Source organism: Microcaecilia unicolor, chromosome 1 (genome assembly GCF_901765095.1).
Source record: "Microcaecilia unicolor chromosome 1, aMicUni1.1, whole genome shotgun sequence".
In the NCBI taxonomy this organism is placed as follows: Eukaryota; Metazoa; Chordata; class Amphibia; order Gymnophiona; family Siphonopidae; genus Microcaecilia; species Microcaecilia unicolor.
In genome coordinates, this window is record NC_044031.1 from 598,018,410 (window position 1) to 598,041,554 (window position 23,145).

Consider the following 23,145-nt stretch of genomic DNA (forward strand, 5'->3'; position numbering starts at 1 on the left):
ACTGTGAGTAAAGGCGGTTATTCCAATAAAGGACGTTTTCGGAGAGATTAGTCTTCAGGTATCAACTGGTGTGCCAATGTTATATAACAGCAACCAGTCCTAGAGGCCTGCGTGTATGCAGGTCCCTGGAGCACTTTTAGTGGGTACCGCAGTGCACTTCAGCCAGGTGGACCCAGGCCCATCCCCCCCCCCACCTGTAACACTTGTGCTGGTAAATGGGAGGCCTCCAAAACCCACTGTACCCACATGTAGGTGCCCCCTTCACCCCTAAGAGCTATGGTAGTGTTGTAGATTTGTGGGTAGTGGGATTTGGGGGAGGGGGGTTGGGAGCTCAGCACCCGTGGTAAGGGAGCTATGCATGTGGGAGCTTTTTCTGAAGTCCATCGCACTGACCTAGGGTGCTAAGTTGGTGTCCTGGCATATCAGGGGGGGCCAGTGTACTACGAATCCTGGCCCCTCCCATGACCAAATGGCTTGGATTAGGACGAAAATTCGGTTCGGCCCGCCCCTTCACGGACCCGTTCTCGGAGATAAACGCCCATGGAGATAGGCGTTTCCGTTCGATTATGCCCCTCCACGTATTTTTTTAAAGGGATGAATGCTGATAAATGAGCATGATGTTTTCACACCAGTGAATTGGATTCCCTGAGGAAGCTTGTTCAGAGTGAAATGGAGATCCCCATTAGGATGGTGCATAAAAGCTAAGGGGCCATTTTACAAAGTCATGTGAGGGCAAATGCACGGGTAGTGTGCACCAAATCGGCACTACCGCCAGGGCAGCACGTGCACTCAGCCGTAATTCTGAGTTTGGCGTGTGCCGAATCCCACAGTAGAAAATATTTTTCTATTTTCTACTGTGGGGAGGGGGGGGGGGTTCCCAGGAGTAATTGGTAGTGCGGTCACGTTGGCATGGTTACCACGCGGGTAGTACATGAGCCATTACTGCTAGGTCAATGACTGGCGGTAAGGGCTCAGGCCGTAAATAGGCGTGTGCTAGTTTTAATTTTTTGCCCACACCTATTTCCCGGCCCATTAAAAATGGCCTTTTTCCCAGCCGTGGTAAAAAGTGGCCCAGCTCATGACAAAAACACATGCCCACATTAGCGCAGGCCACTTTTTACCACGGCTTTGTAAAAGGACCACTAAATGCTTATCTGTGACATTTTTTGTGTGGTGAATGATTTTTGCAAAAGTGCTTCTTTAAAAGGACATTAAAATATTAAAATTATACAGTAATAAACAGTTTAAGGAGGGTTTTATGACCAATAATTGGAATGAAATCTATTAAACCTGATACTAATCCCCCCCTTTTTACAAAGCCACAATAGTGGCTGCTGCGTGGCCATGCTAAGACAGCCCATTCAAAGTTCGACTTTGAAAAGGGGGGGGGGGGGGGGTGTTGGGACTGATGGTTTAGACTGAATTTATGTTTTCTTATGTCCCTTCAGCTTATTCAGCTTTTTGCTGCTACTGTCTTCCCATAATATATTTTCATACACTAATGCTGCCATTAGCACGAGACCATTAAAAAAAATTATACATAGGTAAGCCCTTCCCCCACTCCCGGGTTAGGCTGACGTTCCAATGTGTTCCGGTTCAGTTGATGGAAGTAGTCGAGACCGGATACCGTGAACACATTACCCAGAAGTGGAGAGGAGAAACAAAAAAAAAAAAAACTAGAGCAAACTAATTTTAAGTTATTTTTTTTATTTAAGGCAATAAAAAAACTCCAACAATTTAATGGTAGTACTACCTTTTTCATTTACTGTCTTTTCCTTTTTGCACAAAACTGTAACACAAAACTTAGGCACAGACAACTTAACTACACTTAAGTAACTATGTTTCTTTCTCCCAATTCAGTTTTTTTCTATTTTCAACTTATAACTATATGAAGATGAGGAATATAACCATTATCATTTGTTTTCTTTGTTTCCTCACAGGGTTACTCTGACAGCAGAACTACGCAACATACATCAGAGGTGAGAGGCACTGTGAGGGCTGGGTCCGGTGGCAGAAGGAGGGGGGCGGGTGGAGGGGGGAGCAGCGGCGGCGATAACCTCAAGGGGGGTGGCGGGGGCGGTGCCTCGGGGGTGCTTCAGATGGCAGGGAAGCCGGGGGTGCAGGAAGCTGTCATTTCAATGCAGGGGGGAGGTGGATGGGCGGCGGCGATCCCGGGTAGGGGGCATGGGTGGCGATCTCGGGGGGGGGGGGAGGACATCCATAAAGAAGGACGTCCATAGACACAACTCGTCTTTATATATATATATATATATATATATATATATATATATATACATACATACACAGTTAAATACTCTCTAAAATTGTAACTTTTTGCTTCTCTTAGATTCTTTTATTGTCTTCCTGTATGTCAAAAGAATTTGATCCTTTCTGAATCTATTTTGTCTCTGCAGGATTTTCACCTTCACTTCCCAGGAAGTTAGGTCTCAGTCTGAACACCAGGTAAGTATTTCTTTCTCTTTTTTAATTTTTGCACTAAATACCACTTAGCTGTAACGGTTTGTTTATTCAGTCCCGCTGGTATCACAAAGTGAAGTCTTGCTTGCTTGGGGGTCCAGGTGACTTGTCAGATGCTAGTTTCTCAGGATTTGTCCTCTCTTCTTCCTAAACCTGACTTAAAAAACTAAAAGTGGAGGCAAAACCCTGTCTCTCTACCTTTAGAATACTCACTGTCCTAGGTGACATTTAATTCATGGGATCAAAACTGTGGCCATGTACTAGCTTAAACAGAATGTAAATAAAATGTCCTTTCCTTCCAAGCCTATGCTCAATTTTGATGCCCTGCACTAAATGGAGCAGCTAAGGAACTCAATCACACTATCTTCCATGCAGTGCCTCCCTTAACATTCTCTTTCTCAGTACATTCTATTTTTCAACATCTTACCCCCTTTCTCACCCTATTAGACATTACTCCTTGATTACTCTAGTTACAGAACCTTACCTTTACAATACCAAAGTGCCCTTAAGGTTCACACATCCATTGCTAGATCCTATTCTGCCTTTAGCCACCCAACCATCATATTATATTTATTTTTCAAACCCTGCAAGAAAATAGCACTTCACCTACAGTTATCCACACTCAGAGTCCACTCCCCTTCATTTCAATCACTCCCCAACTCCTATTAGTGTAACTAATCAAGCAAACAGTACTGACACACCTCAGCACACAACCTCTCACTCTCTTGTCTTCAGCTCCTTCTCTCCAACTCTCTCAACTGACCAGCAAGCCGTTGCCAAGGCAACCAGGTCTCAGCTTGCTCAGTTGTTGTCCCATAGTGATGTCACAATAGAACCCTTATTTTTTCCTCTGGAGGAACCCCGTTAAGATTATTTTAACCCCTTAGGGTTACACATAGACACTGACTGCCACCCATTTTGTAGGTGGTAAGGGCTCATGCACTAATCCTGTGGTAATCAGTTGTTATACAGTGGAGGAGTAGCCTAGTGGTTAGTGCAGTGGACTTTAATCCTGGGCAACTGAGTTCAATTCCCACTGCAGCTCCTTGTTACTCTGGGCAAGTCACTTAACCCTCCATTGCCCCTGGTACAAAATAAATACCTGAATAAATATACACCGCTTTGAATGTAGTTGCAAAAACTTCAGAAAGGTGGTATATCAAGTCTCCCTTCCCTAATGTAGATGCACTAACTGATTAGCACAGAGACATCTACTCTCTGCAGACAGATATGCCCCCTCCCAGAAAAATTTTAAAAAATATTTTTAGTGGATGGTTTGTGCACAGAGATCCAAAACGTACTGCAGGATGCCTGAACATGTCCCACAGTAAGGGGTCTTTTTACACAGCTGCAGTAACTGCAGGTTAAAAAGGCACTAATGTGGGACAGGCTCAGGCATCCTGTGGTAGTTGTCGAATTAGTGTGCGTTTCCCACACGGTAAAAAATAAATTTGATTTTTTTAGCACAGTGGCGTGTTGAGAGGCGGAGAGTAGACGTGCCCTGCACTAATTGGTTTAGCAATGGTGTGCGCTGACCAATTAACACAGGATTATCGTGGGTGCCCCTACCAACTACAAAATAGGTTGCTCCTGATACACATGTGTTCCCGCATATATTTTAGAAAAGGATCTATGTCAGCAGATTATTTTCTAAAATTTTACAGAAACTTAGGGGTCCTTTCACTAAGCCACGTAAGCGTCTACGCACGCCTAATGTACATCAAAATGGAATTACCGCATTGCTCTTGCGGTGATTTCATTTTTGGCACGCGTCTGATTTTAGGTCGTGTATCGGCCACACGCCAAGTGGCATTTTACGCATGTGGGTCATGTTTGGGCCTGTCATTGCTGGGTCTCAGAACCAAAAACCCAACACCTCACCCATAGAAATTCACCAACTGGTTTCTTAGCACCACCAGCCTTATAAGTACCAAAAACAACTATAAACAAGAGAAGCTTCTCACATTACCAAAGTTTATTCTTACACCAGAACATGAAAAATAAGAAATAATAGAAAATTAGGAGCAGCACATAAGAAACAGTGTAGTGAGGGAACATAAACAAAAGTGTGTGTGTGTGTGTGTGGGGGGGGGGGGGGAGCCATGGAAATGGTCGCATATTCCTTAGTCTATTGAGACTGAGAAAGATTTTCATTTACCCCCCCCCCCCCCCCCCCCCGCCTTTCAGAGCAGGCACTTATATAGGGTTTCTTAGCCCAAAGTATAAAGAACTGTTTTTTTCAAGAATACATCATACAGGATATGTCATTTGTTTATTACAATTGCCAAAAAGTACATAAAATTATTGCATTTCCTTAAAAGATACATTTTAGTCCTTTTGTTAAATAAACACATCCCTAATAAAACAATCTTTATCTTACTTCAAAGGAGTCAGGATTCCGTTCTCATAGACCCTACCCCTGCAATATGTCATTCTCCTTTCCTGTCCTGACCACAGAATCTTGTTTCTCGCTTCTGCCAGGTGCCCTGCCCCCTTCACATGGAAATTAGTTCTGCAACCTAAAAGTCTACAATTAGCCTTCTTGAACAGACTCATCATAAACAGTGAATTGCATGACTCATTGTCTTTCAGTTACCTGGTCAGAGGAATGGGGAAGGGGTGGAGTATTTGCTTGATTGTGCTGAACACCAAATGGCCTTGTTTATTTCTTTTGTAATCCACTGAAGAAAAAAAGGGGTCTCCACACCTTACCGTCTGTAGATTAAGATTAGTTATTAATATATTAAATATTACCAGTACTGGGACTGCATGGTCTAGGCCTTCACAAGTGCACCTCCACCAGCAGTCATTACCGCCCGGTTACCGAGTGAAGACTTTACTGCTAGGTAAATGGCTGGCGGTAAGGTCTCAGACCCAAAATGGATGTGCGTCAACTTTGATTTTGCCGCACGTCCATTTTTGCCCAAAATTTTAAACAGGCCTTTTTATAGGCGTGCTGAAAAATGGATCAGCGAGTGCCCAGAACCTGCGTCTACACTATTGCAAGTCAGTTTTCAGCACGCCTTTGTAAAAAGACCCCTTAACATGTCCCAACCTGGAAGTCCCAATTCCAATCTCTATGTTCTATCTGAAATGGAGCTTTATATACATAATAGATATGTGCAGTAGTAGGTTTCAGCAATTTTGGGTGCAGTTTTGATAACGTGTAAGAATATGCAAAGGTTGAAGGCATGTTATATCTGTAAACCTAATATCTAATTTTCAAAAGGAAATCTCAATAAATGGATAGTTTTCCCTTCAAAAGTACCAAATGGGTTCTCAGTATCCATGGACTTTGCACCTGCTTTTTCTGAGGGTAGGAATGTGCCAGAAAATCTAGATCATGTTCCTCCCCTAGCCCACTTCTCTCTGTGTAAGAAAACTTCCCCAGTCCAGCTGAAAATATGCACAATTGTACTAAGAGTGACAATTTTCAGGAAAATTGTTTTTAGTCAGGTGAATGGCATTGAAAATTGCTGCCGAAATGTATATTTCACATATCTGACAGTGTGTGTGTGTGTGTGTGTGTGTGTAATAAAATTAAGTCAGTTGTTTACTTATTAATATATAAATATAATGAGTGATAATCACTCAGATATGATGCTGTCATCACAAACTGGCATCATTTAGATGAGATATACATTCCTCACCGCACTTATCACATTAATAATGCAGCTAATGGAGCCAAATTTTGTTCAATATGCAATAACAAGAAAAGGTCTGAAATACTTATCTTGTCTATCAAGTGTGATGAAAAATCTTGCTGCCAAGTGACTCTACTGATCCAGTGTCCTTAAAGTGAAAATGTGTAAATTCACATGCATCTTAATCCATATGTAACATTGCTGCCCTCAAAAACTCAGCAGTTCAAGTCCAGCCACCTTCAAATCTTCAGTTGCATATTAGCTTTACCAAATATTCTCATTTATTTATCATTGAGTATTTCCAGGAAGTGAAACATGTAAGTATATAAATACATAAGTTTTCCATACTGGGACAGACTGAAGGTCCATTAAGCCCAGTATCAAGTTTCCAACAGTGGCCAATCTAGGTCATAAGTACCTGGCAAGATGCCAGAGCAGTAAAACAGAGTTTATGCTGCTTATACAAACCTTTTTTAAACCCTACTAAGTTAACTGCTTTTACCATATTCTCTGGCAATGAATTCCAGAGTTTAATTACTCATTGAGGGCCCCTTTTACTAAGCTGCAGCAAAAAGGGGCCTGCTCTGGCATCAGCACGTTGAAATGGACAAAGTCAGCTAATGTTGAGTTGAAACTAGAATGGAGACAAGCTATAAATAACTACAAGTCTCTGATAAGTAAAAAAAGAAAAGTATGGTACTCACAGCAAATCATAACAGATATTTCAAACACCAAATCACTCTTTCACCTTGTCTTTTAATTACAGACACGACAACTCACGTTCAACAAAATGAGGATGACAAACCATCAGCAAAAGATCTTGCAACATTCTTCCAAACCAAGATTGCCAATACTAGATCACAATTCACAGATTCAGGAGAGAAACACACAGGCATCAGTAACAGTCACCCCATGGACATAAAAGGAGACCTGTCCTGGTCTGATTTCCACCCATTGAATTGCCCTGTTCCATAGGTTCTCCAAAATACACTGCATCCTAGATCACTACCCATCCTATCTGCTAAGATCCCCTCCGGTCACATTCATGCAAACCTATTTCTATAGATTCAAAACCAACTGTCTACCAGAGAATTCTTACCTTCTATGGGAGAGATTATTATTACCCCACTCATCAAAGACATTCAAGTGTGCTGTATACTAGATTCCAACTATAGACCTGTATCCTCGATCACACTATTCACAAAACTAATGGAGGGCCTAGCATGCCTTCAGCTTAATGAATACTTAGCCCAACATGATGCTCTATACTCTTCCCAATCAGGTTTCAGAGCTAATCACAGCAGAGAAACAGTACTAGTATCCATAATAGACAAAGCCAGATCTATCCTAAGAAGAAATGGTAAGGCACTACTACTACAATTTGACCTACCCTCCACCTTTGATCTAGTGGACCATGATATACTACTACTGGGCAAGCTCAACAACATAGAAATTGAAGACAAGGTACTGACCTGGTTCAAAGGTTTTCTGGTCACTAGATCGTACAAAATAAAATAAAACGAGTCCTATCAGAGAGCTGGAAAAACCTCTGTGAAGTCTCTCAGGGATTCCCACCCCCCCTGATACTATTCAACATATATTAGGGTTAGAACTATACTGACAGAGCTTCATTAGTTATTGATATGTGGATGATATTTCAGTCATCATCTCAGTTTCCTCTAACATAGCACAGGTGTTGGGACTGGTAGAAACCTGTTTAAACTCTATAAGCTCCTGGATGAGAAAGCACAAACTAAAGCTCAACTCAGAAAAAAAAAATTCTGCTCAACCAAATTACTGGGAGTTCAGCTATATCAGATACTATCATTTAATCTACAAGTCTCTACCATAGTAAAATTCTCCTCCCTGTTGAGAAAGTTGCAACAAATCAGAAAAAAACTTTGAGACCATGCAGTTTAGACTGCTGGTCCAGTCATTACTATTATCGAAACTAAATTACGGCAATCTCCGATTATTAGGTTCTCAAAAAAAAAAAAACATAAGAAAACTAGTCTGTCTAAAACACAGCTGTACATGTTATCTTCTCCCTACACAAACATGATAATGTCACTCAACTGGCCTAGTGGTTAGGGTGGTGGACTTTGGTCCTGAGGAACTAAGTTCAATTCCCAGCACAGGCAGCTCCTTGTGACTCTGGGCAAGTCACTTAACCTTCCATTGCCTACCGCATTGAGCCTGCCATGAGTGGGAAAGCGCGTGGTACAAATGTAACAAAAAAAAAAAAAAAACTTGTTCAAAGAACTATATTGTATGCCATCAGAGGTGAGGATTATATTTAAAGTGGTTTGCACCCTGTTTAAAATCCTAACAGGGGACTGTCCAAGTTACTTCATTCACATAAAGAATATAACTATGCCATCAGATCAAGAAGAACTTTAAACCACTCCCTTTTCGCATTCCCCTCACTTAAAGGGATAAAAAGAATCAGCATATTTGAACAACTACTGGCTTGCCAAGTCCCTAGAACAGCACTAAATCTGGACCACTATAACAACTATATACTGTTCAGACAACAACTCAAAACAACCTCATTCAAAAAATACCTATGCTCATAATACACTTCTGTTTTGAAACCATTCAATGCAATTGTGAATCTTCTTATGTGTGACTGATAACTATGCTTTAGCTACTATGTAATTCCTGAGGGTCCTTATTGGCTGTCCCTTCTTACAACCCTGTAAACTGCTTTGAACTTCTTGTTATAAGCAGTGTAGAAATCTGAATAAATTAAAGCATAAAATCACTGAACACATGGACAAACATGGTTTACTGGGACAGAATCAGCATGGATTCAGCCAAGGGAAGTCTTGCCTCATGAATTTGCTTCATCTCTTGAATGCATGAATAAGGGTGAGCCAGTTGATGTAGCATATCTAGATTTTCAGAAAGTGTTTGACAAAGTCCCTCATGAGAGACTTCTGAGAAAATTAGAAAACCATGGGATAGGAGGCAATGTTCTGTTGTGGATTAGGAATTAGGGTTTAAATGCTCAATTCTTTCAGTGGAGGAGAGTGAATAGTGGAGTGACTCAGAGATCTGTACTGGAAGCAGTGCTATTTAACATATTTATTAATGATCTGGAAATGGGAATGACAAGTGAGGTTGTGGGGATTACACAGTAAACAACCTTTTGTGGTGTTATTTGGGAATATAACACCTAGAATAGTTTATAGAAGAACGGGACTCTGCCACATTCTAGCATTAGTCAAGGTAGTGTCAAAAGCACGTGTTTCTCTTATCTTTAGATCTGAGCCCCAAACACCCAAATAATATGCATAACTAACTCCATATCAAGGGTATTATTAAAAAAAAATATTAAGCTTATTTATTTACAATAGCAGCAAAAATATTATGAAAAGGCAGGAATGAAGACAATGAGGGCCCTGTTTAATAAGGTGCATTATTGTTTTTAGCACGCCTACACTTAGTGCGTGTGCTAACCACATAGGAGCCTATAGGGATATTGTAGGCACGTACATAGTTAACGCATGTACATGGTTAATGTGGCTATAACACTGCTTAATAAATAGAGCCCTGAAAGTCCTATCATAGAAACAGCTCAGAGTAAGTGCACATTATCCTTGGTAGACTTACAATTTATTCAGCTACTCTACACCCACAACACTTATAAATCATCTATATATGGCAACTATACAGCCTGATGAAGATGTCCAATAGATGGCAAAACTGTTCCTCAGATGGTCAGTCAGACACAACACAGGGCTGCACTTCAGATGGAATGTCAACATAGCAGCCTTTGCTTCAGATAAGAGCCCCTTTTATACAGAAATCACAAGCTGCATCTGGGCTAATGATGTGCATTCTGGCCTTGTTGGTGATGCACATATAGCTTTGTTTATCTCAGATGTGGTAACTTCAAGGGCCACACAATTGTCTCACTTGTGTCATGTTGAAGGGGTCACCTTGACAATAAGCTGAGTTTTCATAAACAATGTGCAATTTTGCCATCCACAGCACTTCTCCAGCTGCAAACAAAATTCCTGTCTAGCCATGATATCAGTGCTAATAACAAAATTGTTATTCTGGTATATTGGCATACTCAGTCACATTCTCTTGTCTGTATGCAAGGTCAAGGCTCATTAAGCAACAGGCTTTAGCAGTGAAAGATGAAAAAAGTCTGAGTCTGCATTTTGTAAGGTTGTTAATGCTGGATGGTGCCATGTATTATAATCATCCTTTAGCTGTTTCCTTTAAAGACTATTTTGTTATCCTCCTCGGATCTACCTCACTGTTTTGTTTTGTTTGTTGCTCATGGTCATGTGAAGTTTGGTCCTCCTTTTTCCTTGTCATGTATTATAATCCCACATATCTTTTTTATATAGGAACATACAGTGCTGTATATAGTGCTTTATAGTGCTTGTTTTGTTCCTACAAGGTGATTACATTTGCAGATGATACAAAACTATTCAAAGTTGTTAAAACACATGTGGATTGTGAAAAATTGCAGGAAGACTTTAGGATGTGGGGAGACTGGGCATCCAAATAACATATGAGATTTAATATGGACAAGTGCAAAGTGATTCACATTGGGAAGAATAATCCAAATCATAGCTATTTGAATCTAGGTTCCACCCTAGGAGTCAGCTCCCAAGAAAAAATTTCAGTATCATGGATAATGCACTGAAGTTTTCTACCCAGTGTGTAGCAGTGACAAAAAAAGCAAACAGAATTCTAGGACTTATTAGGAAAGGGATAGAACATATTACAAAGAATATTATAATGCCTCTTGTGAGATGAGGCTCCAACCTCTAGATCCCAGGTCCCTCTTTCACTCAGGGTGAGCTGTATTTTAGTATGCAGATTATATGCAAATTAGTCTCATACCCCTTTCTGCTCGGGGTGACCTGCTTCTCAGAAGGCAAACACAGGCAGGTCTCATCAACAGAATATTTCTCATACAAAACTTTATTTCAGCCCCTAGGGCACACTTCCTTTAGCTCCACAATACTTTGGGGACTTCTATCCCCAGGCTTTGCAGCCTGCTTCTCTCAGTACAGCAATACTTTGGGGACTTCCAACCCCAGGCTTTTCAGCCTGCCTCTCTCTGTACTTGGACACACAGTTCTTATACTTAAAGCTCAAGGGCCTTCTTACCCCAGCCAGTTTCCTTTCTTTATACACACAGTTCACCACCAGTCCATAGGGGATCTTTCCATGGGGATCTTTCTGCATCAGCTCCCAGCTCTCTGCTTCAGCTGCTAGTTCTCCTCTCTCCCTCCCACGAAGGTGGGGTATTAAGTGGTTAACGGCTAAACAGGATCCAGCCCATAACCTGCTGCACCTGTTTCCTCCTCCACGACTCTCCTCGGTCCTAGCGACCTCCTGCTATACATCCCCTTACTGGCTCCCTTTAGTGACTCACCCAGCCCTTCTCCCTGGACATTTTAGGGGAACAGCGCCCTCTAGGGGCCGAACCAGGGTAGGACAGCTTCATACTTATCACACTCTGTACTGCTCCACAGTGTAACCACACCTTGACTATTATATGCAATTCAGGTAGCTGTATCTTATAAAAGATATAGCAGAACTAAAAAAGATTCAAAGAAGGGCAACCAAAATGAGTAAGGGGATAGAACTTCTCTCATGAGAAAAAGCTTAAGAGGTTAGGAGTGTTCAGCTTGGAAAAGAGACGGCTGAGGGGGGATATGATAGAGGTCTACAAAATACTTAGTGGTGTAGAACGGGTAAATATAACTCAAATTTTTACTCTTTCAAAAAGTACAAAGACTAGGGGACACTCACAGAAGTTACATGGTACTACTTTTAAAATGAGCAGGAGGAAATATTTTTTTTCACTCAGTGAATAGTTACGCTCTGGAACTCATTGTTAGAGGATGTGGTATCAGCAGTTTTTGCATCTAGGTTTAAAAAAGATTTGGCAAGTTCCTTGAGGAAAAGCCCATAGTCTGCTATTGAGATAGACATGGGGAAAGCCATTACTTATCCCTGGGGTCAGTAACATGAATCTCTTTACTATTTGGGATTCTGTCAGTACTTGTGACCTGAATCAGCCACTGTTGGAAGCAGGATACTGGGCTGGATGGACCATTAGTCTGACCCACTATGGCTATTCTTATGTTCCTCCTAGTTTCTGACTGATGTGTAAAGGAAAAAAAAAATGCTTCACTTTCCAATTTTTCTGATTTTGATTTCTGCGCTTTTTAGTTTGAATGCACTAGAACTTTTGCCGTGTGCATAATCAATTCATAAATTAATTTGTAGTAAATTGATTTTGCATACATTAAAATGTTTGAGGCACACTAATGAACCAAATGCATATTAAGGAATACACATCCCACAGAGGAAGAGAGAATACCAGGAGCCTGGCACCTCCCCTGACATATTGTAACCTGCAAGAAAATGTGCATGACAACTTTAAGATTGCCGATGTACAACAGAAGAACAAACCCATGCAGTCAATCAGACAAACACAGACACAGTGAAGGTGACTAGAAAATAGCCAGACAATGAGAGATATCAAGTGTTTATTAATATCCAAGATTCGACATGGGCTGTATTTCGGCCAAATGGGCCTGCATCAGGAGTCTTAAGGATGTAAGTAAAAGATCTATCTGGTTCCAATTTTATCAAAAATTATAAATATGCTACGTGTAAAATGAAACCTTACCAGACAGCTGGTTTCCACTGAATAAAGGATGAATGTCAATACCCACTCTGAGAACCTTGATTCTGCTTGATGAATGAGTTGAAATGAAAGTTGAACGTTAATGTCTGTGGGAAACTTAAGACTGGTAAGCTTTAAGATTTCTCCAACTCTGGAGTAGTGAAAGTAAAATATTAAGAGATAGCAACACAACATATATAGGGCCTGATAGTCAAAAGATTTATGCTCCAAACTTTGGGTTCTTTTATTAAACTGCAGTAGGCAGTGGCCTCAGTGCACTCTTACACAGGTTTTCCCCATGCTTTAAGGTCATTTTTACTGGAGCCAGAAAATGGCCGTATTTCAATTTTTCCTATTAATGGCCATGCGCTATTGTTGCATTATTAGTATGTGAGAACTTACTGACATCTATTTTTGTAGATGATAAGGGCTCACACACTAATTCTGTGCTAATCAGTTAGCATGCAGTAATGTACCTATGTTAATTGATCAGTCAAGAAACACCCACTCTCTGCCCCTAGACACACCCCCTCTGTGAAAAAAATATAAATATTTTTGAGTGCACACTTTGCAAGTACAAAGTAGAAATTTACTGTAGGATGATTGTGTCCTGTAGTAAGCCCTTTTAAGCTGCAATAAGCAAGCAGTAGCATTTACTGCAATTTAGTAAAAAGGTCTCCTTGAGAGTTATGCTCATAAATTAGCCTCTTTGAAAATTTACTATGGCTGAATGCATGACTTTTTACTCAAAGTTTCACTAAACTCTTAAATTTAGGGATATAAAAAGTGGGTGGCAACAGGAACAGACTTAGGGTGAGGAAAAGAAGTTAGGAGCTTAGAACTGATTTTCATTGCTAGGCTCATAGATCTAGACAAACGAATGACAGGCTTAAATTTAAGAGCATAACATTTAAGCTCCTGAATTAAGATGAATTTTCAGCTGAAATTTAATGCTCCTAAATTTTGGCTTAAAGTAAGGAACAAATTTAGGGGCGGTTTTACTAAAACCTTGGCGTGTGCTGACGGAATTAGCATACATTTGGGCTTCTTAGTATTTAGTTTGCGTTAATTCTTTTAGGGGTGCTTTTACCAAACTGCGGTAAAAATGGTCCGACACTGGCGGTGGGGCTCTTTTGCTGCACACTGAGGCCCTTTTTTACTGCTGCAGGTAAAAAAGGCTGAAAATAGCCATGGCCATGCAGTAACATTGCTGTTACCCTGTGGCCATGTGAGGGAGAGAACTTACCGCCACCCTTTGCAGTGGCAGTAAGGGCTCCCACACTAGCCCCACGGTAACTAGGTAGCATGTGGCGCTGCCCGATTACTGCTGGGTCAGTGCCGTGCTAAAAAATAAAGCCCTATTTTCCCCAGTGCAGGAAATGGTGCATGCTGGGGTTGGAACTACCGCCAGCACCAGCTTTGGACCAGCCAAGTTGGGCTTACCGCCACTTTGTAAAAGGGCCCCTTAGGATGCTAACTTGGGAGCATATTTTTAGGAGCTCAGCATTTTCTGAATATTTGGCCCATAGTTATTTGAAACTCTCTTTCTGAGCAGCTTTGAACTGAACCAAGACAAGATCATTTTAAGTAAGATCTTAAAGCTCATTTTTTTTTCTACAGAGCAACGGCTCTTAAGAATCAAGGTAGACTGTATGAGTGTGCTTATTTGTAATAATTATATGTTAGTTTAATGTATAAAAGTACATATATTTTATGGCTGAATCAATATTGTAAACTGCTCTGATTGATTTTGTCAGAGGGGCAGTATATCAAGTACTAGAAATTTTATCGGAGATCTTTATCCTTTTTCTTTAAGTAATTTGTAAACCACTTTGATATTGAAATTATATAGGGCCTCTTCTACATAGCTGCGCTACCAATTCTTGTTGCGGCAAATGAGAGGAAGCCCTTTCAATTCCTATGGGCTTCCTTTCATTTGCCACTCGGGAATCACTAGTGCGGCTTTGTAAAAGAAGTCCATAGAGCAGTATAGTAAATTTAATAAACTGTAAACTATAAACTATAAATAAATACATGAAATAGCTAAATCTAGTAGCAAGATAATCAACTTGCATAGTGCATAACAACAGAAAAAGTCTGACAAGTGATCAAAAAATGCAGAGAATTATTTAGCTCTTACCGAAATGAAGTCTATCACGTTATAGTGATCTTCTTTGTTTGTAACCCTGGTTTGTTTGTATTCAGATTGTTACAATGATAAATGTGGCCCCCTCACCATGTGGTAACTTTGTGTAACTTTAGTGGTATAGTTTTTTCCAGAGCTTTTTAAATTACTACTATTTATTAGGAGGTTTACATATGCACAACCATTTATGTGTATTGATTTTTTTTATTTTTTGAAAGATAGTGGTAAATAATGACATGTTTCTTTTCTGTGCTTTTTTGGATATACAATAATATATATGAAAAAGTGCAAACCCCACCCTAACCATGCCCCAGGAATGCACTTGCCCCAGAAATGCACTTATTGGAGAGACTAACCCTGTACATTGTGTCCTACAGTGCACCACACAGGATCATGCACTGCCAAGTTGGCAGTACAGAGCCAGGAGTAAATGGGCATCATTCCTGCCTCCCAACTTAAAGGTATATAGGGGGCCATGGGTGAAGGGTCAGGGTCCATTAGACCACCACGGATTTTTGTGGGGATGTTGGGGGATCAAGGGAGTATCACTGAAGTCAGAGGTGGGGGATGGGTGGTCCACTAGACCACCAAAGAGTTTTTGAAGAGTGTTGGAGGGGATCAGGGGTCAACTCTGGATTTAGGATGGTGGATCAGGGAGTCATCTCTTGGGTTAGGGAGGGGGATCAAGGAACTCATCTTTGAAGCAGGAATAGAGGATTTACTAATCATTTCTAAAGCTCTACTAGATGTACGCAGCGCTGTACACTTGAACATGAAGAGACAGTCCCTGCTTGACAGAGCTTACAATCTAATTAGGATAGACAAACAGGACAAACAAGAAATAAGGGAATATTCAAGGGTGGATTGGTGATCTGAGATAGTGTCTGAGATAGTGTTGCACTTCATCTCAGATCACTGAAGTCAAGTAGGAGATTCTTTACACCTGCAATGACTTAGCGTACTCAAATTTCCACTCTTCAGCACAATTTCCTGCATCTGTATCCTGTGCACTCAAGGCTATGGCAGGGTTAGCTTGTGTGCAATGCCCCTTTTTGAACTGTGGGCCCACAAAATTGTGTATGAAATCCATACCAACTCTGCCCAATGCATGAGCGCATTTTACAGAATCGGCCCCTCAGTTGTGTTCTTTAATACTATAGCCTGATGACACCAGCCCTGATATCCGTTAACCTGCAATATAACTGTTGTGCTTCCTGCCTTTACCTTTGGGTTTGTCTTATTACTTATTCCTTTGTTTTTCTTCCTTGAGAAAATAAACAGCATTAGGCTCATCCAATGCGCTTGGGTATATAAGAGAGGAATGACCTCATTTAGAGTACTGTGCTGTACAGTTCTGGAGACCACATATTCAAAAAGATATAAACAGGATGGAGTAGTCCAGATGGTGGCTACTAAACTTGTCAATAGTCTTCATCATAAAGAATATGGAGACAGACTTAAAGATCTCAATAGGTATACTTTGTAAGAAAGGTTGGAAAGTGGAGATACGAGTGAGACATTTAAATACCTGTGTGGCATTAACGCACAGGAGGCTATCACGACACAGGAGATGTTAGGCTGGGTACCTGGGTTGGGGCTGCGGTCTTCCCTTCTGGGTTTTGGGGGTCTGGCAGCACTGCACTTCTGCCAGTAGGATGTTGGTGGTTCAGCATATGTGCTCAGCTTCTGTGTAGCGTTGGGATTCTCGCCACACTAGGCCTGCACATCTTTTCAGGCTTCTCCTGCCTCCTGTATTTCTTGTACATGATGCTGGAATTCTCTTACGCCTTTGTTCGGTGCACCCTTCGAGATTCCCTCCCCACTGTGACATCATAGGTGACCTCAGACGGTTTCCTCCTCTTTAGGGGGAATGCCTCCTCTGATCGGTGTCACAGCTACAACCCCATTGGAAGTGCTTTGGTTTCTGTGCCTTTGTTTGCTGCTTGTACCTGACCCTACTGGAACCTGACGCCGATCCTTGTCTGCTGCCTGCCCTGACCTCTGCTGGAACCTGTCAAGGAACCTGCCAGGTTGCAGCAGACAAGTCCTCTGTGGAGACGCAGAGCAGAGGTGAACCAGGCACTGAATACAAACAGGATACCAGACGTGGCAAATAGTGCACACTCAAGACAAGCAACAAGCACCACCAGAAAAGGGAGATAGACCACTCAGGCGGGCCTCACGGCCGATCCGGAACCCACAGTCCATGCGTACGGGCCTCACAGCCGAATTGGAACAGAATCATACCAGAGGGAAGGGGAAAGAAACAGAACAAAATCTCTTGAGCAAGTACTACTCAAGCAGTGCACACACACTGCACTAAACAGAGCCACAAACAAAGGGTCAAAAGACCCTACAACCAAAACCACTCACACAGGGCTCAGAGCTGTGCCCAAAGGCCCAGCATAACAAGAAGACCAGTTCCCTCAGAATCACACAACAGTACAACAAGTAAAAGGAAACTAGACCTGTTGTAAAAGGCAACGCAGGAAAGCTCCCTGGGTCCTTATAAAGGAGTAGGCTGATGATGTCACAAGTAGGAAATGAAGCAGAAGCAGGGAGACCAAAGCGAGGCTTGGCTTCAGGAACACCAAAGTGAGGCTTGGCTAACAGGAAGAACAACAACAGGAAAAAAGGCAGACTGGAGAGGTCACAGAGCTAGATATAGAGAAACAGTAGGTCTGAACATAAGGGCACGGCCACAACCGTGACAGAACCTGATATTGATCCTTGTCTGCTGCCTGCATCTGATCCCTGCTGCTACCTGACATTGCCTCTTGTCCACTTTCTGTGGACCTCTGTTGTTCCTGTCGCTATCTCTAGTCCTCGCCTCCCATTTCTGTCTCTGACGCCTAGACCCTTCTGGAAGTCCTGCTGGCTGCCTGAACCCAGAGTCACACTGGATACACATGTGGGAAACTGTTCTATATTTTTCCAAGAGAAGTGGCAAAACTTCTATTGAAAGTATTGCTTAGAAAAATAGAAAAATGTAGGCAGATAAAGACCATATGGCCTATACAGTCTGCACATCCATGCCATCTACTCCCCCTATCACTCCCTTTGAGATCCTATGTACCTCTCCCAAGCTCTCTTGAATTCAGATACTGATTTCATGTCCACCACTTCTACTGAGTGGCCGTTCCATGAACTCATCACCTTTCTGTGGAAAAGCTTTTACTCTGGTTAATTCTGAATCTACCCCCTTTCATCTTCATCCTATGTCCCCTCATTCCAGAGCTTCCTTTCAGTTGAAAGAGACTTGCATTCTGTGCATTTAAGCTGCATAGGTACTTAAATGTCTCATTCATATCTCTCCACTCCTGCCTTTATTCCAAAGAATAAATATTGAGATCTTTAAGTATGCCCCCATATTCCTTATGATGAAGGGCACTGACCATTTCAGTAGACGCCCTCTGGACTGACTCCATCCTGTTTATATCATTCTGAAGGTGATGTCTTCAGAACTGTACATGATATTCTAAATAAGGTCACACCAGAGTCATAAGAACATAAGTGTTGCCATACTGGGACAAACCGAAGGTACATCAAGTCCAGCATCCTGTTTCCAACAGTGGCCAATCCAGGCTACAAGTACCTGGCAAGATTCCAAAACAGTACAATACATTTTATGCTGCTTATCCTAGAAATAAGCTTTGGATTTTCCCAAAGTCCATCTTAATAATGGCTTGTGGACTTCTCTATTAGGAAGTTATCCAAAACGTTTTAAACCCCGCTAAGCTGTTTTTACCACATTGTCTGGCAACGAATTCAAGAGTTTATTTGCATGTTGAATGAAGAAATATTTTCTCTGATTTGTTTTAAATTTACTACTTTGTAGCTTCATTTCGTGCACCCTAGTCCTTCTGTTTTTGGAAAGAGTAAACAAGCGATTCAGGTCTATGCATTCCACTCCACTCATTGTTTTATATACCTCTATCATATCTCCCCTTAGTCATCTTTTCTTTAAGCTGAAGAGTCCTAGTCACTTTAGCCTTTCCTCATGAGGAAGTCATCCCATCCCCTTTATCATTCTTGTTGCCCTTCTCTGTATCTTTTCTAATTCCACTATATCTTTTTTGAGATGCGGTGACCAGAATTATACACAGTATTCAAGCTGCGGTCGCACCATGGAGCAATACAAAGGCATTAAAATTACATCATTTTTGTTTTCTATTCCTTTGCTAATAATACCTAACATTCTATTTATTTTCTTAGCCACTGCTGCACACTGAATAAAGGATTTCAACGTATCATCAATGATGACATATAGATCCATTTCCTGGTCAGACTCCTAATGTGGAACCTTGCATCACGTAGCTATAGTTTGGGTTCCTCTTTCCCACATGAATCACTTTGCACTTGCTCACATTAAAAATGTTCTGCCATTTGGATGTCCAGTCTCCCAGTCTTGTAAGGTCCTCTTGTAATTTTTCACAATCCTCTTGTGATTTAACAAATTGTACCCTACTTTGTTTTCTGTCTATTAACCAGTTTTTAATCCACAATAAAACATTACCTCCCATCCCATGACCCTCCAATTTTCTCTGGAGTCTTTCATGAGGTACTTTGTCAAATGTCTTTTGAAAATACAGATACACAGTATCAATTGGCTCACTTTTATCCACGTTTGTTCGCCCTTTCAAAGAAATATAGTAGATTGGTGAGGCAAGATTTCCCTTCACTAAATCCATGTTGGCTTTGTCTCATTAACCCATCCTTTTGAATATATCCTGTAATTTTGTTCTTTATAATGGTCTCTACCATATTGCTCGGCATTGATGTCAAGCTCACTGGTCTATAATTTCCTGGATCACCTCTGGAACCTTTTTCAAAAATCGGCATTATATTGGCCACCCTCCATTCTTCTGGTACCATAGTTGATTTTAAAGATAAATTACATTTTACTAACAATAGTTCTGAATGTTCATTTTTCAATTCTACCAGTACTCTGGGATGTATACCATCTGGTCCAAGTGATTTGCTACTCATCCATTTTTTTTCAAATTGCACCATTACATCCTATAGGTTTATAGAGATTTCATTCAGTTTCTCCAACTCGTCAGCTTTGAATAGCATTTCTGGCACTGGTATTTCTCCCAAATATTCCTCGGTGAAGACTGAAGCTATTGCTTTTGTCTTCTCTTAGTGCCACTTTTACCTCTCGGTCATCTAGCGGTCCAACTGATTCTTTTGCCGGCTTCTTGCTTCTAATATACCCAAAAAAGTTTTAACTATCTGTTTTTGCCTCCAGAGCAATCTTTTTTTCAAAGTATCTCTTTGCCTTCCTTATCAGCACTTTGCATTTGACTTGCCATTCCGTATGCTCTTTCTTATTATTTTCAGTCAGATTCTTCTTCCATTTTCTGAAGGATTTTCTTTTAGCTCTAATAACTTCCTTCACCTCACTTTTTAACCATGCTAGCTGTCATTTGTACTTACTCCCTCCTTTTTTAATACATGGAATATAGCTGGCCTGGGCTTCCAGGATGGTATTTTTGAACAGCATCCACGTCTGATGTAAATTTTTGACCTTCACAGTTGCTCCTGTAAGGTTTGTTTCACTGTTCTTTTCATTTTATCATAGTCTCCTTTTTGAAAGTTAAATGATAACATATTGGATTTCCTGTGTGTACTTACTCCACAGCTGATATCAAATCTGATCATAGTATGATCACTGTTATTAAGCAGCCCCAGCACCATTCCCTCCTGCACCAGATCATGTGCTCCACTAAAGGAAAGGTCTAGAATGTTTCCTCCTCTTGTTGGCTCCTCTACCAGCAGTCACTGATTTCATCAAGGATTTTACTTCCCTAGCATGCTCTGATGTTACATTTACCCAGCCAATATTGGGGTAATTGAAATCACCCATTATCATTCCCCTGTTTGTTAGCCTCCTTAATTTCTGATAACATTTCTACATCTGTCTGTTCATCCTGGCCAGGTGGATGGTAGTACATTCCTATCATTAGCCTTGCCCTCTTTACTTTCAATTCATAGGGATTCCGAGCAGTGGCGTTCCTGGCCTGGATGGCACCCAGGGCGGAGCGCCGATGCGCCCCCCCCCCCCGAGTGCAGTGCCCCCCCCCCCTGCTAAATGACACCTTCCAACCTCCGGCGAAATGACCCCCCCCCCGGGTGCACGCCGCTGGGGTGGGTGCCGCGGCGTGCGCCTGCTCCAAGTTTGCTAAACTTCACTTCACTGCAGCTCCCTCTGCCCCGGAACAGGAAGTAACGAATGAGCGAATGAGCGACGAATGAGCGACGAAGTTTAGTGAACTCGGAGCAGGCTCGGGCCGCGGCACTCCCCAGTGGCATGCACCCGGGGCGGACCGACCCCCGCCCCCCCTTGGTACGCCACTGATTCCGAGATGTATTTTGTATCCTGCAGAATTTGTAGTCTATTTGATTCATAGCACTCCTTAACATACAATGTTACCCCTCCACCAATTCTATCTACCCTATAACTATGATATAACTTGTACCTTGGTATGGCATTGTCCCACTGGTTATCCTCCTTCCACCAGGTCTCAGAGATACCTATTATATCTAAGTTTTCATTTAGTGCAATATATTCTAATTCTCCTATTTTATTTAGGCTTCTGGCATTTGCATGTACACATTTCAAACTCTATTTGTTGTTCCTATTTACATGTTGCTCAGCAGTTGACAGTGATAATTTGCAATCTTGAAAATCTGTCTGCTTTTTATTTAAAGACAATATAGTCTACTATGGTCTCTATTGCAACTTCGCTATCAGGATACCCTATCTTCCCTGTTTTGGTGATATCTTTGAAAGATATCTTGTTCCAAACCATGCACATTTGAATGACTGTCAGCCTTCCCTCAGTTTCTAGTTTAAAAGCTGCTCTTTCTCCTTTTTAAATGCCGATGCCAGAAGCCTGTCCCCTTCCTGTTTAAGATGGAGCCCATCATTCCATAATAGGCTTCCCCTTCCCCATAATGTTGCCCATTTCCTTACAAATCTAAAACACTCCTCTCTGCACCATTGCCTCATCCACTCATTGAGTCTCCAGAGCTCTGCCTGTCTCTTGGGGCCCTGCGCATGGAATGGGGAGCATTTCTGAAAATGCTACCATAGAGGTTATGGATTTAAGCTTTCTACCTAAGAGGCTAAATTTGGCTTCCAGAAAATCCCTCCCACATTTTCCTATGTCTTTGGTACCCACATGTATCAAGACAGCTGGCTCACCCCCAGCACTATCTAAAATCCTTTCTAGGTGATGTTTGAGGTCCACCACCTTCGCACCAGGCAGCAAGTGACCAGGCAATCCTCACATCCATGAACCACCCAGCTATCTACATGTCTAATAATTGAATCACCAACTACAACAGCCATCTTAATCCTTCCCTCCTGGGCAGAAGCTCCCGGAGACACATGCTCAGTGTGAGAAGATGTTGAATCCCCTTGTGGGCTGGTTCTGGTTTCACAAGGGTGATACTCTCCTTTTAGGAGCCCTCACTCCTCCAAGGCAGCACAGGGGCTGCCAGACTGGTGGGACTCCTCTACAACATTCCTATAGGCCTCCTCTATGTACTTCTCAGTCTCCCTCAGCTCCTCCAAGTCTACTACTCTAGCCTCAATGTAATGGACTTGTTCTCTGAGAGCTAGGAGCTCTTCGCATTGAGCACACACATATAACCTCTCACCAACTGGGAGATAATCATATATGGACACTCAATGCAAAAAACTGGATAGCACCCTCTTGCTGCTGGACTGCTGTCTGCATCTTAGTATTATAGAGTTGTTTAATTGAAACATCTTAAAGTACTAGAGATAACAGGTGAATATAAAGAGCCTTAAAATTATATGGTATATAATGTGTAATTTATTTAGTGTTTGCTTCTCATAAACTATTTAAATATAATTAAAACTCTAATGAAAACTCTCCTCTTGTTGTCATAATTTGAATAGTTGACTATAAATGAAGAGTTGATATAGGGGTGGGTTGCAGCTGGGGAGGGAGTGGGAATGAAGACTGAAATAGGCCCTGCTGTGTCTTCTAGAGTCTATCTGTTAATGCTGTGGCAGAAAATTCAAGTTTTAAAACTATGGGGAAAATGGTATAGAGATTAGTTAATAAAGTTTACTTCTTCTTTTTTTTTTTTTAGTTCTATGATTATCAATAACCTACAATTCCTCTTTTAAACCTAATCTTTAAGATAACAAGCACAGAGCAAAATTATCACTT

At 41.5% G+C, this 23,145-nt stretch overlaps 1 long non-coding RNA gene across 1 annotated transcript; it reads left to right on the forward strand.

The window, feature by feature from the left end:
• Positions 1 to 1,901: 1,901 nt before the first annotated feature.
• Positions 1,902 to 6,956, forward strand: LOC115460452. Its single transcript, XR_003940501.1, has 3 exons — positions 1,902 to 1,979; positions 2,415 to 2,463; positions 6,889 to 6,956. It is a non-coding gene; the product is annotated as an uncharacterized LOC115460452 (long non-coding RNA).
• Positions 6,957 to 23,145: the final 16,189 nt, after the last annotated feature.